Consider the following 10,043-nt stretch of genomic DNA (forward strand, 5'->3'; position numbering starts at 1 on the left):
GTGGCTAGTGGTTGCGTGGCTTTGTAATTAGGGAGCACACAGGGCAGTGAGAAGAAGCCTGAGCTGGCTGTCGAGTTCTCTCGGCTCTAGGAAGGGGTTCTTAGACGATGCCTTGGCCCTTCTGAGTCTCAGGTTCCCCCCTGTAACATTGAGGGATGAAGACCGATCCCCCGGGGCTGGTCTGAGGATTAGAGGAGATGACGTGTGTGGTGCTGTCAGCTCACAAAAGTTCCTCTGCAGATGGGAGGGAGGCGGCACTTCCGAAGGGCCTCCCAGCTGCAGTGGCGACGCCTGTGGTCAGTTTCCTGCCACGTGACCCTGCACACCTTCCCATCTGTGCACACAGATGGAGTGGCATGTTTGTGTCACAGTTGCCTCTTCAGACTAGGCAGGACGGCATCCCTTGGCATCCAACCTGGGTCTCTTGGACCTGTCGAGAGTAGCGGTTAAGCCTCTGGGCTCTGGAGCCCGGCTGCCTGGGTTTGAATGCCAGCTCAGCCACTTCCTAGCTGTGTGACTTCAAGCAACTGACCTAACCTCTCTGGGCCTCTCTTTCCTCTTCTGAAATGGGAGACAATCGCAGCACGCACCTCAGAGGGCTTTGTGCTGCAACACAGCCTGGTACAGATGTTTGTGGTTATTCCTGAGTCAGGCTGGGTCTGAGGGGTGAGCGCTGCTGCCCAGTTCCCACGCCTCTTCTGGCCAACAGATAGCTCATCCCCTGGAACAGTCCTTTCTGAGCTCTGACCAGATTCCCTTAGGTGGAAGTTCCTAGAAGGGTGCAGCCTGGGGCAACGCAGCCAGAGCAAGCTGCTAACGTCATCATGCAGAACAGGAGGCCCCGGGATGCCCACGGCACAGAGGTTTTTGAAAGTGAATGTTCCCGAAGTTCAGGAAAGAGAAGTGAGGGGGATCGCCTGCAGATCCCCAGCTGGGTGGAGAAGAGCAAGCCTTTCTCTGCTCTATTCCTTCTCCCCCTCTCACCTCCCTCCCACCCAGAACCTCAGCAAGAGCCAAGTGACCTGAGAGGGGGTGGAAGTGGTCCTCGCAGGGTCAGATGTCTGGCCCACTGAAGTTCACCTCTCACATCCACTCTTCCTTCTTGCCTTCGCCCTGCGGGTGACCTCAGGAGGAGGACATGATAAAGGAGAGGTGAAGGGGAGGAGGTGCGATAGGAATGAGAAAAGAAATGGGGCGGCGGGCGGTGGGGGGGGGGGGGGCTGTCAGAAAAAGAGAAATAGAAAATGTGGCGGCGGCTGCACCCAAAGCAAGCAAGAGGCCACGTGCACGCGCACATGTATGTGAAAGCGTGTGTACTCGCGCGTGTGAAGGGGTGTGTGTGAGACGGTATGTGAGCCGGTGGGTATGAGTGTGTGTGTGTATAAGTACCTGCATGTCTGTCTGTCTGTCTGACTGGGAAGACACAGAAGTACAGACCAGCCCCATTGGGAGGGACTTCTGTCCAGACCCCATTTTGCAGGTGAGGAGACAGGCTCTGTAATAGCATGTGAGACGGCCAACGTCACCAGGCCAGTTGGGTACTAGATCCTTGGTTTCTAGACAATGAATCCAGGGCTGAGGAGCAGGAACCCGGGGAAGAAGGGGACAAGGGGGCATTGGGAGGAGGGCATTGGGGACTTTCCCCAACTCCTGCCCTTCCCCTCAGCCTCCCTCCATCCTCGGCTGTTTCTTCTGGCTGGAGGAGGAGGAGGAGGAGGGAGAAAAGGAGGAGGAGGAACAGGGCTGCCCAGGAGGAGAGGCAGAGAGGAGGGAGGGATGGAGGCAGCCTCACAGGGTGCAGGAGCCTGTGGGAAAGGTCCAGGCCCCCGGCCTCCCCCTTTCCTGCAAACGTGGACTCCCCACCCAGTCAGGACGTGTCATCCTTGGAGTCTGCGGCGAGGCGGTAGCAGTGGCCCCTCTCCAGCTTTCCTGCCAGACCTGGCTTTGAATGTAGGGAGGGCCCTTCAGAAAGAGGCTTGGGCTGGTTCCCAGCTTGGCCACGCTGAGCCCTAAAACAGAGGGAGGAGGAGCCTGAGTCCACCCAAGCTCTGGCTCCTCGGCCTCCCGCCCCCGCCCGCCCCTCCTCAGTTTCCCCATCTAGGACAGGAAAACGGACCGGAAACTCTATCTCTTGAGTCTAGGGGAGTCCTCTGAGTCCCCTCCTCACTGCCCTGGGGGAGCAGGGCCTCACTGGTCTCACATACGGCTTCCCTCCCCCTCCTCCGGAGCCCCTGCCTGGGAGGGGCGCCCTTGCCCTTGGTTTGGGGGAGGAGGGGAAAGAGGGTCCACAGCCTCTGGAGGGAAGCAGCAGCCAGAGCAGACATTCCCGATGACTCACAGGCCTGGAACGCCTTGAGAGCAGAGGCGCGGGGACAGCCCCCTGTTCAGCTGGGGCAGCTGGAGAGAGGACCCAGGGCCTGGGGGGCAGGGAGGCCAGGGGAAGGCGGAAGGTCAAGAAGCAGAGCTGAGGAGAGGCTCTAGCCTGGGGGCAGGATGGAAGGGAGGGTCATAGAGATGCCCAGGGGAGGGGGATGATGTGCTTCCCCCTTTCCATCCCAAAGCCTAGATCAGACAGAGTCCACCCCCCCCCCCCCCCCCCCCCCCCCCCCCGCCCAACACACACACACACACCTCCAGGGAGCTCCCTTCCCTGAGAACTGCTTGAGAAGAGGAAGATGCCCTGTCCCGACCCGCTCTGGGCCTGAGAATAACACTCTCCTACCCCGAGGAGGCAGGCGGGTGGCTGACATGACCTCCCAAGAGCCCCCCTTGGTTTTGCCCATTCCAACTTGCTTCACGGCCATGTTTCTCCCATGACCCCACTCCATTCCCTTTATCGGGCTCATCATTAGAAGGGGAAACGGGCCTAGAGTGGGTTCAGGGAACACAGCTGCTCCCCCAGGTCTGCCTGACCTGGCAGGGCTCCGGGCTCAGGGCACCCATGTCCGGTCTGATCTTCCTCCCCAAGCAGTGGATGCAGCTAAAGCCCAGTCTACGTGGCAGGCAGAGGGGGGCCTGCAAGGGAGGGGAGCTGGGAATGAGGTCAGCGGGTTGGATGGGCCAGGCCATGGCTGTGAAGGCATCTGGACTGCAGCAGTCTAGAAGGTAGGGGCCTCCGGGTGGCCACTCCCAGCCCCAACCCGCCATCCACCCGCCCACCATGGCCTCTTTCCCGGCTCCTGCTCCTCCCTCCGTGCAGCCCACACTCCGCCCAGGCCAGATGGTTCACATCAAGCCTCTACCATGTGGCAGTTCCACTCTGCCCACCAGGCTCCCTTCCCCCTCTGGCCACATGGCTCCGCTGGGAGTTGAGAGCAGCTCTCACCATATCCCCACAGGCCTGGACTGGTATTCTCTGGGATCCCCGTATCATGTCGAGCCCCCAACTCCAGTTGCTCTGCTAACCTCTCTAGCTCCTCAGCCCCCACCACTCAGGATCTTGAAATGAGGCAAAGATTTTACCTCTGACCCCTCAATCTCAAACGTGTAACTTTAAGTAGGATACTTCCCTTCTCCAAGCCTTCGTATTCTCCTCTGTGCAAGTTGGGGAGGGCAGGGAAGAATGAACTCAATGTTTCCTACCAGAACATCTATTGTTCTATGATAGTCCCACCTTAAGACTGTAAGGCTCCAAAATCTAGTAGAAGTTGAAACCCAACTTTGGAGGGGTCATCTGGTCTACCTCTTTGCCTGCTCCCATGCCATGTTTTCTTGTTGATCTGAGACCCACAAATCCCACCCACTTGCCTTGCATCTTCCCTTTCCCTTCAGGGCCACAGCCTTCTAACTTGAGTTCTTCTGCTGTCACCAAGGTGTAGGTTCTCTGGGCAAGTCCTTGGCAAAAGGCTCACAGCCATACCCTGCTCAAAAGCAGTTATTGGTTCTCTATGGCCACGGAATTGAATACAAATTCCTCTCCTAGAATTCCAAGCCTCTAAGTTGTCCCCAGTCTACCTGTCCAGCCTTATCTTCCATGTTTCCTCTGCCCAAGGCCTTCTGTTTTTCCCTGCCCCTTCACCTCAAGAATGTGTGTGTGTGTGTGTGTGTGTGTGTGTGTGTGTGTGTGTCTTCCCAGGCTTGACATGCCTTTCCTCCCACCTTCCCATTCCAACCCTACATTCAAACCCTGACACTGGCCCTCCTGGGCCCAACTCAAAAGCAACCTCCTCCATAAAACCTACCTCACCTCTCATTGCCATTCTCATCACTCTTTGTACCTCCCTGAGGCTTCCATTTACTGAAAATGACACAGGCCAGCAAGGTGGCCTTACTACTGCTACCCCATTTCACAGATTGGAAAAATGAGGTTCAGAGAGATGAAGCAACTTACCCAAAGTCACACAGCCAGTGCTGCCTCGAGTGAGAGACTTTTCTGTGTTTCTTTTATTTCCCTTCCGGACTCTCCGCTCTCTGAGGGCAGAGCACTCATCAGCACAGGCTGACCCAGGAAGTCTGTAGTAACCATCCACTCAATAGAGTTGACTAGAGTGTCTGCCATAGACACTGAACTTGGGTCTTCTTTCCCTAACAGGGTCCTTGCTGAGCCTCTTCTCTTCCAGAGTATCACACCTCCTGTTTCTCAGGTCAGAAGACCAGGAACCATCTGTGCTCCCCACCACCACACTCCAAGTCCAACCCAACCCCAGCGCCTGTCAATTCTGCCTCCCGTAGAATCCATCCTCTTCTCTGTTTCCATTTCCTTCAACCTGATCCAGACTCTCATCAGCTCTCACCTGGGCACCAGCAGCAGCCACCTTCCTCCACAGCCTTCCTTCAGTATCTACTCCACCAAGGGACCATTACGATCTTTTCAAAGCAGACATGACTGAGACCCTCTCTGCTTCAGACACCTTATGGGGCCCAAAAGCCCTCAGGACAAAGACTAACACCCCTAGTGGGCTTCTGGGGCCTGCCTGGCCTTTGCTTCCTGTGCTCCAGCCACACTGGCCTTCTCTGGACTTCGTAGGCATCTAGAACTTGTCATGCTCCCTCCTGCCCCAGAGCCTTTGCATATGTGGTGCCATCATGCCCACCTCAATCCCCTACCCTGCCATCTACCCCTTACCTAAGTTATCTCTAGTCATGTCAACCTATTTGGGGGTGCCTTACTGGGTCCCCAGGTCTAAGGTAGGCTCCCTGGAATGCCTGCCACTCAGAGCTTTGCGTTCCTTTCCTGTATAAACTTTACAGTTGCAATTACACATTCATATATGCAATTTCATTCATGTCCATCTCTACCAGACATAAGCTCCATGAAGGCAGACACTGAATGCAAAGTAATTGTTTCATGAATAATTCTGGATCCTTTCTGCATCCAGATCAGACTATGTCCAAAGGGGTGCTCTGCCCAGGGCTGGTGCAAAACAGCAGGGTGGGGTCCCCCGCTCCAGCCCAGAATTCCAGGTTTGCTGGAGGAAGGACTGGTAGCAGATGCAGACGTGGAAGACACCAGACATCTGTGGCTGAGGCTTATCTGTGGGGAAAATGGGAGTGGGAGTGAACGACTCTGCCTCATGCAGGCTGCCCCATTCACTTATTTTATTTTATTTTTAATCTAAGCCTCAAAGGAACCTCTCCATCCATATCCTGAACACTTCAACCAGACATTTGGTTGTGACGCAAGCCTCTGACCCGCCCCTCCCAGCTGCGCTCCCTGCTCTCCGCTGTAGCTTGGGCATCAGGAGACAGGGCCCAACGAGCACCAGAGATGCCGGAGGAGTGTGTCGGGGGAGGAGTGGGACAACCGGCCAGAGGCAGAGGGGAGAGGGAAAAGGAATGAAAAGAACTAAGAAAAGGAAGAAAAAGACCTGAAGAGGGAAAAGGTTAAGGGTGGAGGAGATAAAAGAATAGAAAAAAGGAAAGAATTGGGGAATGGGATAGAACAAGCACAGGGGTAAATAACACTTCAATGAACAAGAAAGGGGTAAATAACACTTCAATGAACTCACTCTCTCTAACCTGTGCTGAGAACCTGCTCTGCCTCCAGACACAGTGAGGGGCGAGAGATACGAAGATCTCTGACAGGTCCCTGCCCTGTAGCTCACGTTCCAGCAGGGAAGATGGGCGTTGGCCCCTCGCTTGTGATCAGCACAGAGTGGAAGAGAGGACTTGGGCCCCCCAAGCCTGACAACGTCCCCATCCAGCCCTATTCTCAGCTGAGACCGGCGGGGACCTGGCGGGGTGGCTGGAGTTGGGCCTAGGGAGCAGAGTTAGGAAGATGGTCCTCGTGTCACCTAGGGACCATGCCCCAACCCTTTCCCCCCAGCTCATTCCGGCACTTTTCCTGGTTCTCCTGCCCCCCAAACTTTCCCCTCTCGAGCTGGTGGAGACCATAATTGGGACAGGATGTGCCACAACTAGAAAGGAAGTCTTCTCTCCAAGACCCTGGGCTCTTGCTCTAGAAGAGAGTGAGGTGGACGCTGGGTCTGGGTGCACGTATTTGAGGCTCAGGTCACCTGGGAAGAAAAGAAAAGAGGGAGGAGGAGAAAAAAAAAAGGCAACTGGAGCTCATAAAAAAGCTCCAGAGAGTGGAAGGATTTAAGAGAAGCTGAGTCCCACTGAGAGAAAGTGGAGGGAGGCAGAGGACACAAAGGCAGATAGGAGTGGGAGTGGGAGTGGGGAGAGTGAAAGAAAGAAAGAAAAAGGGAAGGAGGAAGGGACGGAGAATGAGGTATCTGCTCTCCTCCCCTTCACAGCTACACTCCTCCTCCGAGTTGTCTGCACTCTGACCCCTTTTCTAGGTCTCCCACTTGCTCCTCAGCCCACTCCTGTCTGGCTTCCTTGCCCATCACTCCACCAAAACAGCTCACATGTAGCTGCCATGTTGCTACCTCCAGTGAACATTTTCCTCATCATATGAATTCTCTCTGCAGTGTCTAACTATCCCTCCTTCTAGAACAGTGGTTCTCAACCTTCCTAATGCCGCGACCGACCTTTTAATACAGTTCTTCATGTTGTGGTGACTCCCAATTTCATTGTTACAAATTGAACATAATTAAAGCATAGTGATTAATCACAAAAACAATATGTAATTATATAGGTGTTTTCCGATGGTTTTAGGCGACCCCTGTGAAAGGGTCGTTCGACCCCCAAAGGGGTCGCGACCCACAGGTTGAGAACCACTGTTCTAGAACAATCTTCCCTCTGCCTACATGACACCCACCACCCCTCTCCCCTTGCTCTCCTACTTTTCCTATTCTCGTTCAGTTTCCTATGTGGGTTCCTCCTTCCCTTCCCAACCCTGACACTCAACAGGGCCAGACTTGATTCATCACCTTCCCTCTAAACCCGGAAGGGATGAAAGTCAGGGGGGAATCTCAGGAGGCCAAAGGACTTGGGTGGAGTGGAGGCATAGAGCAGCCGAGCTGTGCCTGGAAGCTGAGGAGCTTAGCTAAGGACCAAAGGGCCTGGATGGTGCCATGCTGAGGAAGGGAAGGAAGAGGGGAGCCCACACCCTTGGGGTCTGTCCCCAGACTGCCCTCAACAGGACAGGTGCAGGGCTCCATGAAGAGGATGTGTGAAGACCAAGGTCTTCACTGTAGTCTCACTCTTAGACCCTCCCCTTCTCTCTCCTCATCCCCTCCCACTCCTAGGGACCCTTCCTCTACCCCCAGTGAGCGGGAGGTGGGGGGAGCATTCTAGAGGGATGCTCAAACAGGGAGGGAGGGCAACAGAACCTCGGGAACCAGAGCAGCTGGAAAAGGCTGACCCACCTGCTCACCAGGTGCACCAACACCTGGGCTGCCTCTTCTCCCTCCTCCCACACCATGGAGTCCAAGCTGGGGGCTTGAGGGGCTCCAGAGGGATGGGGAGTCGGGGAGCACAGGCCTGCCCCCCACCTTGCGGAGAGAGGGCACTTGGGGAAATTTGGAGAGGGAGTGAACTCAGAGCTCAGCATTTTCCTCTTTCTGTTTTTCTGCTTGAGGAATTTTTTTCCCCCCGAAGTGCTGATGACTTTACCATTTCTTGGACGTGGGGGAAGGAGACGTTGGCTTTCGCCCCCCCACCCCCTCCAACTCCAAATGCCGGACAAAGTCTTACATTCCTCCAGAAGCCAGAGCTTCAGAGTTTCCTAAAGATGAGGTGGCGTCTCCTCTCCTCTCCAGCCCCAGTCCCCTCCCCCTTCCCTCTCCCCAGTCTCAAGCCCTCAGTCCTGGCCAAGGAGGCCCAGCCAGGCTGGGAGGAGACCCCAAGCACATTCTTCCTCTCGCTGTCATGCTGCAGAAATTAAAGACACATCTTCGGGCTGGGCACCCGCCAAGTGTTTCAAGTCAAAAAGTGGCAGAGAAGGCCCTGGGCCTCAGCTCTGTGCCACGTGTGAAGGATGCTCAGAAGCCCTCTGCCTGGAGCCCCTGGGGTGGGAGTCTGACATTGGCCAGTGGGGCGGTGGCTGGGTGGCTGTCACATGCACCCACCCACCCCCAGGGGTCCCTGGACGCCCTTCAGAACTCCAGGCCCACGATGTAGCAACTTCCAAGCCACATCTCTGAGGCTTCATCTCTTTTTAAGGGGTTTCGAGGGGGTGGGAGAGCCTGGACAGGGAGCACGTGGGGAGGGGGCTGTAGGCACCAGGCCTTCTGGTGGAGAAAGCTCAGCAAGCAGGGAGGTGGCCAGGTCACACCAGCTGTCGCCCCAAGCCCGTGACACCCTGCCCCAGATGACCAGTCTAAAGGGTTGACCTTCCTGAGGAACGAGACCTTCACTCTCTGCTGGGGGGCACCCCTTGCCCACACCCCACACTGGAGGTTAAAGGAACTGCCATCTCAGCACCTCAGCCCCCTGGTCCTGCCCTGCAGTCGCTGGCACTAGGCGGGGGCAGCTCCTGGGCCACAGTTGGTGCCACATGGTGGGGATAATTGATGAAGGCCCAGCCCTCCATCGCCGTCTCCAGCCTGCCTCTCTGGAAACTCTATATTTTCCCTTTAATTATAGCCCCTGCCGTCCCCTCCACAGCCCCACCCGCACCGCTCATCCTGGCTGCCCACGGCCTACGTGGCTCCCTCCCCTTCTCTTCCCCTGGTCTTTTTTTTCCCTTTGCCTTCGTTGCACAAAACCAGCTGGGGGAGGGCGTGGAAAGGGGCGGGGGGGGGGGGGAGGCAAAGGAATCTTGGATGGTTTGGGGGAGGAGGGACTCCCCGCTTCCACGTTTGCAGCTCTGGAGCAATGGGGGCGGGGAGCTCTGGAAAAGGATAGGCATTGATGGACACGGCAAAGGGACCCCCACTGCCTCTCCTGGGCCCACAGATTCTGGCAGGACCAGGACCTGGACAGGGTTGGGGTTGGGATGGAACACTGCTGGGAGGTGGGGACATGGAGAAGAAAGGACACTGTCTTCCAGAGGTGCCGTCCCCAAATAGAGCCTGTTGCTCTTGGGGTCCCCACATCCTCTCAGGGTGCCCAGGTGGTTCTCTCCTGGTGTGAGAGGCAGAGAGCAATGCCCCAGGTTTTCAGGAAAGAAGTTGGACATGGGCAACAGCCTCTAAAATAAGGTTACTCACCCGCCCCTGCAATTTCACCCCAAACCCCCAAATACACGCCTCCCCCAGACTCCCACATTCTCCCCTGTGCCCCCAACCCTCAGTCCAGGTACAACCAGGGACAGGACTCTATGCAGCTCCCACAGGAGCGCCCTGTCTCCAGGGAGGTGGCCTCCCCCTGTGCTCCCTCCTGCTTCCCTGTGCTGCACCCCGGCCAGGGCCACGGCAGACCCTAACCCAGGGCGCTTTCCTAAGCCACCAGCCGCCACAGCCTTTCCCAATGTAAACTCACCCCCCTGGGCTGGAAGGGTCCGAGCAATTGCCCACCCAAACCATGTTGCCCCCTCACTCAGCACCAAAGCTTCTCTCTGAAGAGACCACCAAGTCCAATTTCTCACCCAGGGCCTCAGCCTCCCCACCCCATCTCCTCCACTATGCCTGGGGTCTGGGAGCCCGTGCTCGGAGTCTGGGAGCTGGCATGGTAGAAGGACTGACATCCTCGAAAAACCCCTCTCGCCAGCATCCCTCCAAGTAGCTGATTCTTAATGTCTATAAAGGCGTCTCTAA

Source organism: Myotis yumanensis, unplaced genomic scaffold (genome assembly GCF_028538775.1).
Source record: "Myotis yumanensis isolate MYYU_CA2020_CCGP unplaced genomic scaffold, mMyoYum1.0.hap1 SCAF_16, whole genome shotgun sequence".
Lineage (NCBI taxonomy): Eukaryota > Metazoa > Chordata > Mammalia > Chiroptera > Vespertilionidae > Myotis > Myotis yumanensis.